A 16264-nucleotide genomic window follows, 5' to 3' on the forward strand; every position below is an offset into this window, starting at 1 on the left:
TGCAGGTTACTTCTCTGAAGGACAGTGATTCAGTGGTTAGATGATGAAGCCTTTATTCATCTTGACTTGCCAATTCAGCTGTTGTACAATGAGCTTAGCATTACTTGGATAAAATGAATACAGCTTATTTCCTCTAACAACAATCTTTTTTCTCCCTGAATTGTGCACTGGCGTTGATGAACACCTTCCCCCTAGCCCTGCTTGTCTGCAAACTTCCCAGATCACTTCTGCTGCAATAAGTACCTGCTCCCTGGCCTTCATCGCTTCTTATCTGCATCTCAGTACCAAACTATTCCTCTTCCTCCCCATCTTCCGGCAGTGACTCTTCTGCTAAAAGCTGGGGTATTTTGCAGCTGCTTGAGGTAAAATAATAATGGAATATTTTATAAGAAATAAATATTGTGTGAATATATTGCACAAATTATGCGAATATTAATATAACTTAAAAAAAAAAGTTACAATAGACTAAAAGAATGGTTTGGGTTGGGAGGGACCTTAAATATCATCCAGTTCCAACCCCACGCTGTGGGCAGGGACATCTTCCACCAGACCAGGTTGCCTAGGGCCCCATCTAGCCTGGCCTTAAACACTTGCAGGGATGGGGCATCCCCAACTTCTTTGTATAAGGCAAACTAAAATCTCCACTATTTGTCTGTTCTAGTTTACCTTTCCAATTTCTGTAATTTCAGGCCTCAAAAACAGTTGTGCAAGTCTGTGATTTTGATGAATTGCTATCCATTATGTCATTGAAGACTAAATAGCATATACTTTAATAAAGGTTGGATGATACCTTATTAAAAGTACAGAAGGTTTTTCATGGACTTCATTTGCATTTAGTGATAGATTTTGAAAGAGAGACTGATTATACTTTACAGCTGGAAGAGAGCTGGGTAATAAGGAGTTTATACAAGCAAGATTCAGAGTCTTGCTAGGCTTAAAAAGACAATGAACAAATGTTTCCTGGCAAAATGATTTTTTATTTATTTTTTGGCACAGATCCACAAAGCTGTTTTCTCAAAGTACATGATAATACCCCTGAGAAAACTGTGAATGGAGAGTTGGGTTTTGGTACTTTGTGTTGAACACGCTGGATAGAATACATAGAGCTGAAAGTTATCCTCCTATGTGTCTAGAACAAACATTTGCTTTAGTTGCTTCTTCAGACTTCTGCATCCTGATCTGCATACATTTGTTGTAAGTGTTTTGTCACCATAGTGTTTGTGAAGGGTTCCTGATTAAAAAAAAAGAAAAAAAGTTAATTCACGCATCTTACTGAACTCTGACATACCTAATTCCAAACTCCAGCATCACAGAATTTTATTTCATTATTTTTAATTGCTCAGAAATAATGAATATTTAGCTCCCCATACGCAAGAGAGAACATGGCTAGTAATTAAGATGCAGTAAGTTACCTGATTTGATTTTGCTTCCATATGTACTTGATAACATGCCTAACAGCAATTGGCTCCTATATTTTAGCTGTATTTCCTCACTTCATTTTGAAGAGTGAAGTATGATACGTAGTTTGGAACAGATGATATTGATACTGCCACCAATGTCTGATATGAATGCAGAAGGTTTCAAAATCACGTTTGTCCTTAGAGCTGACAAACTTCTGAAAAGACAGAATTAAAAAGAAAGGGGGTGGGGAACAGCTGCTTTAAAGTAAAAGCAAAATGCTTGGGGAAATGACCAAATCCAGACAGTGACAGAAATGTCACTGATGATAGATTGAAGAATAATATTGGCATCTGATCTTAATCCACCAAATTAATGTAAATGTTGATCTTGATGCACAGCCAACAGGGTCATGGACCTTCGCACTCAGTAGAAAGAAGCATTGGGGATTTTAACTTTTCCACAGAGAAATTAAAACTAATTAAGCATCTTCAGCACTTTTATTGTTTAAGTATCCTTTATTTAAATGCACTAGTGAATAAATAATAAACAAATAGATGATTGTGTCATACATTGGAAACTTTACTTACCAACAAAGAAGACCTGGGGGATTATATCAGTGTGTCCCAGAGAACGGACTCGATGGCTAATTGTGCTTCACAGCAGACAGGCTCAAAATCTTTCAGAGTATTCTCATGGCATAATTCCGCATGCTTGGTCTCGTTGCGTTTTAGGCAGTGAGAGCAATCTGGAGTAGAAATCTTGCCTGTGTTTGTAATAAGTGGTTCTTTCAGCAATAGTTAAATTTCATCTGGTAAACACTTCATGTTTATCTATTGGATGTCTTTCTTCTGGAATGTCAAATGGATTACTTTTTTCTCTTCATTATTTAGTGTTGGTATAATTTCAAAACACTGTAGATTAATTTTATTGTACCGTCAGAATCATATTCCTTGAATATTCCTTGAATATTAATCAATTTCCTGAATTGAATATTTCTTCAGTTAAAGGTACTTGACTTTGCTCAGAAGTTATTTATTCCACCAGCATATCTGTTGATGGTAAAAGGAAGTGGTGATTTTTGTTCTGCTTGCCAGTGCAAAATAATGTGATATTTTGGTGGTGATTTCTCTAAGTTATTTTAAATCCTGTTTCAAAAATGAAATTATATGTGTATTATGAACTTTTTCAGGCAAGATCTGCTTGTACTTTTATGCCAGGATGTGTGATATTTAGGTATGTCATGTGGTGTAGATACCCTCAACTTACTGTTGAGTAGAAGTTGCATGACTATCTGACTGAAGTTACTGAGCCTGGTGATTAGGCCAAGCACAGTGGACAACATAGAAACTTGGACCTGTTTGTCATAAATGGAACCGATTTGTGTGGTCATTGTTTCTTGTTCGTTGTGCATGTATTTTTGGGACCTTCAGGTGGATGTTTTTGAGTCTGTACAAGCATGACTAGTATGTGCATGGTATATATGATACCAAAATTGGACTTCTTCCATCAGATTAAGAAGTTTTCCAAACATGCAGTTGAGAGTTTATGAAGTTACAGTATTCTAAAATCTTTTGAAAACTTTCTAATGTGTTACTAATGAATTTTTCACTGTGCTGTCAAGTCCAAAACGATGTTTGCACTGGGTGCTTTCTGCCACAGCTGGAAAAAAAAAAAAAAAAAAAAAAAAAAACTTAAAAATTAAATTTAACAGAGGAAGCAAACAGATCAGTGTGGACTTGGTCATCAATTTACTAAATATGTATTTACATTAAATAATAACATGACTTCCAAAATACTCATGTTTTCCAGTGTACAATGTAATTATCTTAGGGGATTGATAGTGGCAGTTGTTTTTGTAGTTGCCTTGGATATTAATGTGTTTGAGAACAAGGAAATAGATGGGGGCTCAGGGGGGGAGCAAAATAATCCCCAAGCTTTATAAGCAAAAGGTGCTCTACCTTCAACTGTAAAGAAGTTTAAGTTCTCTAAAAAGTTGTTTCTGTTCTGTAGAGAAAAAATTAGTATGCTCTTCAGAGTGAGGATACAGCACCAGTTGTGAGTGCAATGAGTTCACTTTGTTTATCTGAGCATCTGGAAATATCTATTCTAGACACATATAGACTTTTAATACGGCCCATTTCATCTTCAAAGCATCAGATTAGAACTTATTGAACAGAATCAATTCAAAGCAAAAAATGTGAACTGAGACATTTGAATTTAATGATTTTCTTGATGTTACAGAATATTAGGATAGACTAGAGCACGTACAATGAAGTCTCAGAAGTTCTGCTTATTGAAGCCAAACTTCTGTGTATTTCTGAAGGAATATTAAAATGTTTCATATAGTAGTGTAGAAAAGGGAACTCAAACCTGTCATTCAAAAATATCGCATCATAACCATCTGTATCATAGAATCACAGAATGTTTTGGGTTGGAAGGGACCTTAAAGATCCTCTAGTTCCAACCCCCCTGCCATGTGCAGGGATGCCACCCACTAGATCAGGTTGGCTAAGGCCCCATCCAACCTGACCTTCTACACCTCCAGGGATGTGGCATCCACATCTTCCCTGGGCCACCTGTGCCAGTGCCTCACCACGCTTGTGAATGAAGAGTTGGTGTGAAATGTAAATAGATGGTATATTTACTTTTCATTCCCATGCAGAGATCAGCTGTGTTATCTATTACTGCACATAATTATTTATACATATAATTATACTCATTGAACTACAGAGTTTTCTTTTGCAAGTGCAGAGCTCTTTCACATCTATTGTTCTGTATTTTCAGTATTTATAATGTAAGGATATTATTGACACATGCAGAGAATGTTTGCAAACAAACAAAAAGGGATATCAGCTAGTTACTTTCCAGTCCATCTTTGAAAATATGGTGTAGTTCTTGCTTCTTGTCACTTCTTCCTTTAAATAAGATAATAAGATGGTAGCTCATACAAATTTATACTGATGCTTGTGGCATCACAATGTGTGCGAAAACATAAAAATCCATAAGCACCATCAGTTTTCCAATCAGACGGGGGGCGGAGGGGTTAGGGGGAATTAACTTTTTACATTTTTTTTATTTTCATTATGGTGTCAATTTCTTTTGCCTCACAAACACTTGCATGCATTTTGGAGCCGCCTGAGGTCCTGTTAGAGCCACCTGAATTTGTATTAATCTTTGTCAATTTTTACATCATGTTCAAAATTACTTTGCTAAATTGATTTATTGTTTATTTTATGCTAAACTATTTTTCAGGTGTGTGTGAAGGCATTGTCTGCGTATGGTCTTGTTTTTGTTTGCTAGAAATTTGTATAAACTTGGAGTGAAGCCTTTGAAATAGAAAAATACCCTTTGTGGTAATGGTTGTTAAACATGGCTAATATTGATTGCGGAGTTGTTAGGTGATTTTAGCTTCCAAAAGGTATGTCTACATAGTAGCTTTTATGGTAACATGATGAAAGAAGGATGAGATAAATCATCATGAGTTTAGAACAGATAATAAGAATTTGATGATCTGATGCAGCTGATCACACCTTGCCTGAGGCATGTTCTTTGCCTATCTGTGCATTTGTGTTTGTATTCATCCAACGCAATGCTTGTTGAGTCAGTTGCTTCATTTAAGTATGTTTCTTTAGGCTCTGTTAATGACCTAAGGACACTTGTGTTATGATGAAATGCCTTCCACATGATAGAGCAAATTCAAATAGCCTAGAGTGATTCAAGAGGAATCTATTAAATCTTAAACCAAACTATTATCTGACTGATGGTCGCTAAGTCCCACTGTCTCAATCTCCTGTAAATTTCTGAAAGCATTGTATTGATTACTGTGGACTTAATAGAAAGCTATTAAAGCAATTTCAAAAACTCACAAAAAATAATATGGATTTGACCATATCTTAAATTGACAGTAAAATGTATTATTTAGATGGCCGCTTTTGCCTGGTATTTCATTTCTCTTCTTGAAGTATAATTTTATTTTGGTGGTGATGGTATGGTGTTTTTTTTAACATAAAACTCTGAGGTCAGGTATATTTTCCACAGTGCTATTTGTTCTCATCTAAATGATTGTGCTGTTGTGAAGCACTAGCTTATTAAAAAACACAGGGCACTCTCACTAAATTGGTATTGCTGACACCACCTGCTGCTTTCTTCTTAAAGTGATTTTTTTAAAATACAGTATATTCTTTAATTAAGTCCACAAATTCTGCTACCCCTTCACTTTACTTCTCTTGATTACACCTTTTGTTTCCCAAATTGTCAAAAAACAACAACAACAACATCAACAAAAACTACTTTATTCCCTCTTATAGTATTATCCCGTATTTCTCCTTATCAATCAAGTTTGATTTTGGAAAGTGTCTGTGTGTTTCTTGGAATGATAGGCAAGATTTAATCATTGGGAGAAAAAAGCAAAGGCAAAAATAAAACAAATTATAAGAGTATGGCTATGTGACTCCTACGTATCTAGTTAAAGGAAAGCAATATGTACCTCAAGGAGGTGTTTTTTTGTGCCCGTATCATCTTCCTAGTTGTTACTCACCTTGCCTGCTTACTTTTCTCCCAGCATTGTTTTCTTCTTAAGTTTTCCACCCCTGTTCCTTAGCTCTGAAGGGTTATTTGATGTAAGTTATCTGAGGGTTTATTATAAAAGTAATACTTGAAAAATCTGGAGTTCAGGTTATAGTTTATATGGAGAGAAATAGATGTTGTTTAGAAGGCAGGCAACACCCAATTGTTTCTTGACTGGTAAAAGAAAATTTTATATTGAGTATTTAAGTGGTTCAGAAGGAGTTTGTGGTGACTGTATATCTCAACTATGTATTTTGAAACAATGCTCTTGGATCTTATGTAATGAGAATGATTAAATAGGAAGCTATTAATCATGTATATGCTTACAGAAATCTAAATTGTGTAGACAGCTCCTACCAAGTATTTCTCAGTTAGTTAGTGGGGTGCTCTCAGGAAAAAATGTGGTTTGCTGTGCTTCATCAATTTTTTTTATGTTATGCTCTGGGCTTAGTTTGTTTATATTATTCTAAAAAGTCTTAGCTTTCTCAGTATTGTGTAGCTGAACTAAGTTCTGAGATAGCTCACTGCCTTATTTTGATTTCTTCTGGGGTTTCAGTGAGCACTTCTATTGTTTGTGTCAAGGATTTTGTGTTGGACTACAAGAAGTTATGGTGAATTAGAGGAAGAAATGCAGAAACTAGCAGCAGTGTTGTATTTTTCCTACTGACCTGAGTTCAGAAGGAAAGGAATAATTTTCTCTTGGCTAAACTCTGTAGTTGTCTGCAGATTCTGTAAGAATCTGACAAACTTTCATTCAAAGTCTATTGGTGTAAATAGAAAGAGCTCCATTGACTTACATCAGATTTGGATCAAGTACCTAAAACTGGTCTTACAGGAAAAAAAAAAAAAAAGACAATCACTATACATTTTGTCAACTTACGTAAACAGCTATAGTGAATTTATTTCATACAGAATTTAGTTACCTGATGCTGTGGAGCCAGAGATAAGATTTTTTTCTTCTCTTGATTGTTCATCTGAATTATTGCAATGGCACCATTACAATGGAGTTGAGTAAGGAATTAAATGTTATATGATTTCATAGGTTTGATCTTCAGAGTATTGTTAAGTGTCTGGTAAGTACCTGGAGTTTAAAACAATCTCTGCTCTTGGGGATGCTTCCAGATTGTAAACGATAGAAACTGAAAATACATTCTTCCTAGTAGCTCCATGTCGCACTCTTCAATTGAATTCAATATTATGTGCATTCACTAGGTCATGTTAAGAATCTTCTAAAAGTTAAATATTTCCTGATTTTTAATATGCTTTCTTTGGTAATGTTAGAATAACCTTGCTTCTGCTTAAAGGGAGAGAAATCAAATAATTTTTATGGACCTGCTACAGAATTGAATACAAAGACCATATGTTCTTGTAAAATGAGTAAGTCCCTCAAAGTCAAAAAAAAACAAACAACAACAACAAAAAAAAACATTGACAAAAATGAATAGAACCTAGGGAAAATAGCTTTCTTATACTATCTGTACTTTTACCTACATATCAATTTATACCATGAGTTTTTATTGTTACAGCACCTTTGGGTACAATTCAAGAAATAACTTGTAAATTTCAGTAAATTCCACTGAGCTACTTGGCTGGAAGAAAAATAGAAACAACACAAAAAGCCAAAAACAAACAAACAAAGCCCACAAAAAAAACCCAACACCAGACAAAAATATAAATGTATTCATCTCTCTTACACAATGTAAATTCTGCAACATAATTGTTGCTGATGGTACTGTTCCAGCTACAATATACCTTAATTATTGATGCTGTACAGTTCCATAGAAAGCAAATGACTTTTTCCTCTTCCTAATCAGTATTAATCTGTACTTAGGAAAAGTGTTGAAAGTGCATAAGAAATAAACAACATTATGTAATTAGGCTGAAATACTGTGAGGTTTAATTTACTTTACAGTTGTTATTTGTTTTTACAGGTCTATTTTTTTTTTTTATGATGGTGTTTAAATGATATTTCCACTTGTGTTAACCTCATTAGATTTCATGATTTGTCAGACATCCGTATTTAGGATGGAAATCCTGAATTTAATACAAGTAGATGAGATTGGATTTGATACTTGTAGGTATCTTATGGTTCAAGAGAGTGCTTCTATCTGTTAAATGACTGGGTGCAGAATAAGCTATGATTTTCTACTGATGTGAGAGATTTGTTCCTCAAGTAGTACCACTGGGATCTTTGACAGTGTTGTGTAACTAGGTGTTGATTTTGTACATATCTGCCTTGGCATTAATAAGAAAGAATGGTAGAAATGGTCAAGGTGGCATTTGAAAACAGCCTGCTTGTTCAAAAACAGGTTAAAGGGTGGGAGTTCTTCCCTTAGAAATGTTTGTTGTAGCTTTTTGAAAATTTGACCTTAAATCCAAAAATTAACTCAAGTTTACTATTCATAGATGAGCCCTATCTATATCTGTGTATTTTTTTGTACTTCATTTATCATCTGGTCAACAAGATGTTAAAAGCTGTGTACAAAGGACAAAAATACAAACTGCTGCACAATTATATTTATTTTTCATTATTTTTAAACTCAGATTATTGCTGAAGATGTTCAGGAAGGCACATAAATATAAAGCATTTACCGTGCAGCTGCAGTGCCAAGCAGTTTTTAGGTTGTGGTTGTATTTAAACCAGGCGAAGTCTAGACTTGTGTTATACGTGGGGTAGATTTCACTTAACTTTTTTTTTCAATAGTAATGACTAGCTATAGCAGAGGCATATTAAAACTTTTTTCTCCAATTGAACTAAAGCAAAGTTTAGTATAATGTGTTGTCTATACTTAGGAGAAAGGGAGAAGTTATTTCTTTGCACAGCTGGCTAGTGATGTGACAGTGACTGTTAAGGTTTGCTGGCCATTAGCAAGATCATGTCAATACCAGAAAAGTAGATGTTGCAGCTTTTTGTGACGTTTAGCGTAGGTGAAGGATTACTGCTATGCAGAAGACCTCTCCATTGAAAGGTCTTGAAATACTTTGTATTGAGCTCAAGGAGTACACTAGGAGATATGTTTAACACCCACTGAAGTTCATGCAGTCTTTCTCTACACAACAAAATTATAAGTCTTTGTTTTGCCCTTATATCTTGCATGTACACCTGGTGACTTACACCTGGGTGACTTACAAGACACGTTGCCTCTCTTATATGAGATTTGCAAGCAAGTGTACATAGATAGGAAGTTGTGTCTTAGCAGAATGCTGAAGAGGGAATTATAGCAATAATTATATACAATTCAGTTACCAGCCATGAAAGAACAAACATGCACAATCAGAACACATCCTATAAACATGTTAGAATTCATTAGTAAGCACTAAAGTTTTAGATGATAAAATTTCAATTAAAAATATTGATTCACTTGGCAGCATGCTTCGATTTCTTTCATCCTTGCCTGATACAATAATTGCAAAAGAATTGTAAAAGACTAAGCTTAAGGTTTTCAAAATTTATGTATTTAAAAAAAATCAGATTCCAGATTTTAACTGAAAATGTTATTAGTGGGTGGGATACATTTCTGAAAGACAATATGTATAGGTAATATATAGAACAGTAGGATAGATTTTTTGGATAAAATACATATGCTCAAGGAAGATTTAATAAGGAGGCTATTTTTATTAAAATATTTGTTTGCTGAGAGATTGAATACTTAAACGTAGGCAAGAATGAAAGGAAACAAGCCCATGAGGCTTCTAAGCCCTGTTCTCTTAACTGGGTTTCATATTCTGTATATTCAGTTCAGATAACACTCAAATGGAAAATCTTCCCGGGGAATATGTATTGCTAAAATAGCATGAGTTGCTGCTGGTTGGCTCTGCCCGCTATTTTTCAACTGTATTTGCAGACATTGCTAGGATGGCTGAAGACAAGCATCTATGCCTGTCTGCCTTTGTTCATGTTAAAATTATCAATAAACATGGTATTTATTATTAGATGTAGTAATTTCTTACACAATTTTCATGCCCATGGCTGTGAAGAGTCCTTTAGTTAGAGAAGTACCAGTATATCCTTTCCCATCTCAGTGACAAATAATCTGATCTTGGGTGCCTGAGCGATTTTTTTTTTTTTTAAATCATGTTGAGGAGTAGGGTAGAAGAAAAGAGAAAAAACAAACAAACAAACAAAAAACCCACAGCTGTTGCAGCAGGAGGAAAAGCAGATAACCTAACGGCTCTGCTCAGAAAAATAAAGAAAAATGTTGGGTTTCACTTTGTCTTCCTCAGTCCTAGCCTTGACTGTCTTTCTTCGGTTAATGTAGGTTTTGTTCAATGCTTGTACAGCATCTTAGTTGCCAAAACTTGTTTCTGCTGTCAGTACAAATCCTTCAGGTATGCCTGAGATATTTGCCAGGACTAGGGACCTTAGTGTTTTTAGAGTCTATGTCCAAAAATATTTCTCAATAATAGATTTCTGAATATTTTTATATGCTTGCAGAGGCATTTTAGTCTAGTGAGAGCTGTATCTGAGCATCTACAGGCAGAATGGCTACGCCCATTTATTTCTGTAAGTTATTCTATTTCTGTAATAGAATATAATAGGATGTGTGATGTTTGCTTTCTCCCATTTAAAAGGGTTGTTGCTTATAAGCTTGAGTTTCAGTATTGAACAAATTGTGATTTAATCATATTGTATGTTAGTAAGTCAGCAACAGTAGTATATCCTTATTTAATGCTGGCGCATTTTTCTTCAGGCACTTTGGCACTCAGACACTGAAGAAATCTCTGTCATATAAACTGCACTATCTTCTCAGTTTGATCATGTTATTATTGCAGATTTATACAATTAAAATAAATGCTGTGTATGTACTCATTTTACAAATGTACTTTTCATTCTAATACATTCTAGTACTAGGGATAAAAGGATTGCTTTCTAGAAAAATAAAAAAGTACCTGACTATGAAGTTGGGAACCAAATTCTGCCTTCAGATTTTTCCTCCACTTTCGTGGAAGCCAGATCTGTGCATCTGTGCCGATACTGATTCAGGAGCTAACAGTTGAGATTAGCCAATCCACACCAAACAAGTGAAGAGACTTGGTTTCTAGCCTAATTTCTCAGTACTGATCTCTTAGCAGACTGTAGCATCAGTTGTCATCACTCCTTTTATAACAGCTGGCCATTTTCTTCCCTATTAACAGGTTGACTCTGAGTCTTATACGGCCTTAAGTCCTGTTGAAGCAATGAATTTTGTTGTGCACAAATCTGTGTTAGCTTGTTATTGCCAAAGTTTCTTTGTGATCTTTTTTCTTCAGCTGACTCGATCTGAGTTGTTCCTAAAAAGTTGCACTTTTAGTTTTTTTGCCAGTTGGTCATGATAGAGAAGGTATGCATGCCTTCAGAGGGTAATGAGAAGGCTAGAATACATAGAATGTGGAGCACATAGAGAACACCCTTTGAATTCAGGGTGTCTCACTGCATGTACCTAGAGGAAAATTGCTCATCTTGATGTAATGAAAACATCTCTTATTTGTTAGTTATACCAACATATATTTAGTAGTCTAGCTAAGAATAATTGAATAACTAATCTATGTCCTGCTTGATCAACACATGATTTTGAAATAGTGACCCTCTGGAGAATGAAGCTGTTTCCTCTAGTGGAAAAATGTACTATTTTGTTATTATTTTGACTTGATTTTGAAAGGTCAGAGATGGCATCTGGGTACAGTGTTGCATGATAAAAAAAGAAAAAAAAAAAGTCCCTTCATGTCTTTGTTGGTTGCCCACTTGCTTCAAAGACTATCTTCACTTTTGTTCTGTTTACAATAAATAGGTGTTCTTCCTATCAAAGCTTGAAACTGTATGGTGAACTTATGTTGTCATGGGCTGATGTATCATTCGCAGAAGTGAAGATGTAGGCCAAAAAATACGATCAGCCTTACTGTCATTTTCGTTTCTAGCCCACAGGTAGAACTTGATTCATGTTGAAGTGTGGGATGAGAAATGTGCTGAACTTCTCCTTTCAAAACTTTCCGGTAAGCAGCTTATATGTGTGCAAAGAATAGATTTGATAACTGTTGTTTTCATCTGCTTTTCTGCCAAATTACAAGGTCAATGTAGTGATATTAAATTCCATAACAAAGAATTGTTGAGACAAAGTACATGATCACTAAAATGATAAAAATATAAGGGTGTTGAGGTTGGTTAATATTAAAACTATTTTATATGCTTATAGATCATATCAATTTAAGAGTCAGAATGAATCAGGATGATTTCAGTCTATTGGCATATGATTCCTGTGTTTGATATTCTCATTACTTTTTACATGCATTTTGATAAAAAATATTTTCACATTTCTGTTAAAGACCAGTTTTTTACAAGAGATTTCAGAAGACTTTATAGAGTTGGATTTTTTGGTGTTTCACAGTGTCATGTTTAAAATGTTCAGTAGACTAGAAAAGCATCAGTATGCCTGCTGTATCAGCAGCTACAGAAGGGACATTTCTAGATAACATAGCTTTAAATTCGGACAGGTACATAATATATCACTAACATTGTAACTTCGCTTCATATGAGGAAATTTCAACTCCTGCACTATGCGCACCATTTCCAAAGTGCATCTTTCCCCTCTAAGTAAACTCTCCAAACCAGCTTTGTTCCTCTCATTTTATGTATGCCAAAGTTTTTCTGTCCCAAACAACTGAAATTTTATTTCTCTGTTGGCTAGATTAATTAGTTTCAAAATGGACCATGCTTCTGTGATTTCCACAACATCAGTGAGTTCTTGCCAAATTAATTTTCTGTTTGTCAATGGTCCATTAACTACAATATAAAGCCCCTGTCCCCCAGGCAAAAATGCAAGCAGCACATATACTCTTGTTTTGCTGTGTTGGAACAAGCAAATAGACAGTAAATACATCTGCCATCAGGTTGAATCCAGGCACTTTTCCAGTTTCTATAAATGATGAACAGACGGAAAATACTTGACGTGCTTCTGTTGGCCTTTTGAATTCATCCAGTAAAACCAGATGACAAACACATTCTACATTGCATTGAGCAAAACAACATTACCGATGACCGTTGCCCCCAGTACAAGTCTTCATTCCTAAAAATGAAGGAAGCCAGGGTGAAGGGATCTAATAACTTCCTAAAGTGCCTTCTGTGAAATAACTGAAACTCCCCAAAGCTTGACTCTCATTATTGTACAGTAGAGACAGTGGTGTTTTAAATCATTTAAACTATTTTTGAAGGTTTAAATAATTTTCATTTTCATTGGCACATGATTTATGTGGCTTCGTCAGCTTCTGCCTTCACTAGCCAACATACTAGCTTGCAGGCAACATGAATCTATTCCACTATCAGAATAAATTCTTCTGAGTAGGAAAAGTAATGACCTCCTTATTTCCAAACCTGTTCTATTATTTCTTTCATTTTATTTGATTAATTTTTAGCTGTGCCCAGATAAGGCATGAGTGCCTAATAAGAGAGTGTTAATCTCAACAGCTGCAGCAAGTTTTAACATTTGTAAAGTAGCTTCTTAAGAGAAGCCAATGTTGCTTTGCTTTATACTTTGATGTAATTTATTTTATTTGATGTTGTGAATAAAGCTGATTGCAAACAACATGGAAATGCACTCAAGCAAGCAAGGTTAGTGGTTTCCGGGAAATATTTCTGCTTCATAACCTGGCTGTAGCTGGTGAGATTAAAACAGAAGAAATGTGTGGCAAGCAATATCTTGATTAAAACTTGTATTATATCTATTTTCCTTAAAACCAAAAACATACCTCAGTGAGAAAAACTAATTTAATATTGCGTAATAGTAATTGTGTAGTACCAAGCTATGGAGGGTATGACACAATGTAGTCTGAACTGTTGCACAGATTTGCCAGAAAGCTGCACAACAAAGGCTTTGCTGGATTTGGTTTTCTGGACCCTGCACACTTCAAAACCTAGGAAGGGGACTATGAAAATGCAATTGATATTTTTCTGCTGCTCCTGCCTGGAGACATCCTTTTTCATGACCATCAAAATGGTCTATTTCTCCCATTTTATCCTGGGTGAGATGATGATTTTGAGAGAATCCCGTGGCTCTCCTAACCTTAATGTTATATACGGATATTAAACAAATTAAAATTCCTCTGATGATCATGGATAGAAGGAAAAAAATATTGAGGTCTCAATTAGGTAAAGAGGCAAAGCCTTTCAAATACTATGGGTAGTTCTTAAGTGTTTATAGATGCTTACTCCAGATATATTCAAAAAGAGGAATAAATGGATTTGTCAGTGTGAAAAGCATAAGAGCATCGCTTGAAGAAGGTAACATGTAGACATATGGTTCATAATACCTCTGATTGTAACTCAAAGGTGCATAAAGATATGTGATATGTTTAAACCCTTGCTTTTGTTGCATTCTCTGCAGCTAACTCATTCACTTTTTTTCTATTGAAAGTCCCTCTAAATTCAGTACTGTATTAGTGCAAAACACGGCTGAGGCATATCTTGTAGATTTTATAAGATAGGGTTATCTTGTTGCATATGTGCTTGACTATGGCTGAGCTAGACGTGGTTCGGTTCATATGTAATGGGTTCAATGAGTGCCTAGTGCTTCAGATATATTGCATATGTTTGACAGAGTTGATGTGTGCATGTGTAACAAATGTGATTAGATGTCCTAGGTGTATCCAATATGCCTAGTGTTCACTGGGTTTTTGGATGTGTGGAAACACTTAACAAATGTCCAGAAGTCTCATATTTATTGAGGACAGACTTTCAAGTGGAAAAGGATTAAATAAGGTTGTTTCTTGGTAATCTCCCTTATACCTCCTGTTCATACTGCAGATTTTGGTTGATTATGCAGTTAGTGGAAAGCACGTACTTCTAGTGCCCTGACCTTCATTATGACTATAACTGTGTGACACAACGGCTTTCTGAAGTTAAAAGCATGATCTGAAAAGACTTCAAAGCTGCTACAAAAAATTAGTATTCCTTGCAATTCCAATGCATACATCCTTAGCGGAAACAATTTTAAGACAAAATTTGCAAGTGGGACTAGGTAATCATTTGCTATTTTGTCTTGAAACTCCCAGGCTCAGAGCGAAATGTTGCTGGAAAAACAAACAAACAAACAAACAAACAAAACTAAAAAAAACTCAACACCATTCTGATGCGGCCATAGGATTCCAACTCATTAATTTTCTGTTAATAGAACAGTGATTAGACTAAATGAATTTGTATTCTGTTGTCCCATGAGGAAATAAGTTGTTATTATTTTTATGTAATACAGAAGTTGAGGACAGTGAAATCCCTTCAAGTTAAATGGGCATCTTCACTTTAACAAGATTTTTAAATATTTATAATTATAATTCTAAGGATCACATATTGTCAGTGTCTGAGTGTGTGCATGTATATTATACGTATATATAAAAATGCATGTATACTATTTCTCTTTTTGTGTGATTATCTATATTCAGCTTATTATTGGCAAAGGCTCGAGGCCTAAATGCTCTTTCACCTTCCTATGGCATCGAAAGACATTATGCTTAATTTATTTTGAAGTTTTAATTTAGATTTTTTTCTTTGAGGAAATGTCACTTGAATGTCCTTAATCTGTTTAGGTTCCTGCAATATTTCTTAAATGGGAAACTGTTAGAACAGGAGGCCTGCAGAGAGGCTTAACTCATACAGGCTCCTAGGACAGCATTTCTAACCTTACAATTCATTTTGTTTCAATGCTCTTCTTAGCTTCAGTTAATTAATTCAGCTTCACTTCTCTCATCCATAAACCACCCAATGACAATTTTTTTTCTCAGTTACTTGCTATTTTGTTATTACTTGAACAGTTCATAGCCTGAGAATGTATGAAAATTTAGCCACTATAGAACTCAATGTTTATGATTTTTCTAATTTTTCTACTTTGCAAAAGCTCTTCATTGTCTATTAAGGGGTAGAGTAAGAGATGAATGATATATTCAGATGAATGCAATATTTTATGCATGATTTATATTTATGTTTTATTATAAATAATAGGTTACTATCTCTGGTTAAGATCAGTGTATTCACATGGACCGAGATTTAGGAAATAATTCAATTAATCATTTTTATTAACAGCACAATTTGCTCAAAATTTTAAGAAGTATGGATATTAGAAGCATTGCTATCTCTTTATTCTGTGTTCCCTTCTGCAAATAACTAAAGAGTGATATATACTGAAGCCTAAATCATACTTCCAAAGCAATTTGAAAACCTATAGCCATTCAACTACATGACTAAGATAACTAATTGAACTCTGAAAATATTTACAGCTTGTTAGTTAACACAGTTTTTGCTTCTTACTTAATACACATGAACAAGACAAGATTTGAG

General features: G+C 34.9%; 1 protein-coding gene across 2 annotated transcripts in view; it reads left to right on the plus strand.

The window, feature by feature from the left end:
* Positions 1–16264, plus strand: part of LOC308197816 (uncharacterized protein) — a 355008-nt gene that overhangs the window by 106970 nt on the left and 231774 nt on the right. For both annotated transcript variants that reach the window (XR_013953302.1, XR_013953303.1), the window contains exon 4: positions 11863–11937. The gene's annotated coding sequence lies outside the window, so the exon portion shown is untranslated. The remainder of the gene's footprint in view (positions 1–11862; positions 11938–16264) is intronic.

This window comes from Anser brachyrhynchus, assembly GCF_964034855.1.
Source record: "Anser brachyrhynchus genome assembly, chromosome: 7".
NCBI classification, from domain to species: domain Eukaryota; kingdom Metazoa; phylum Chordata; class Aves; order Anseriformes; family Anatidae; genus Anser; species Anser brachyrhynchus.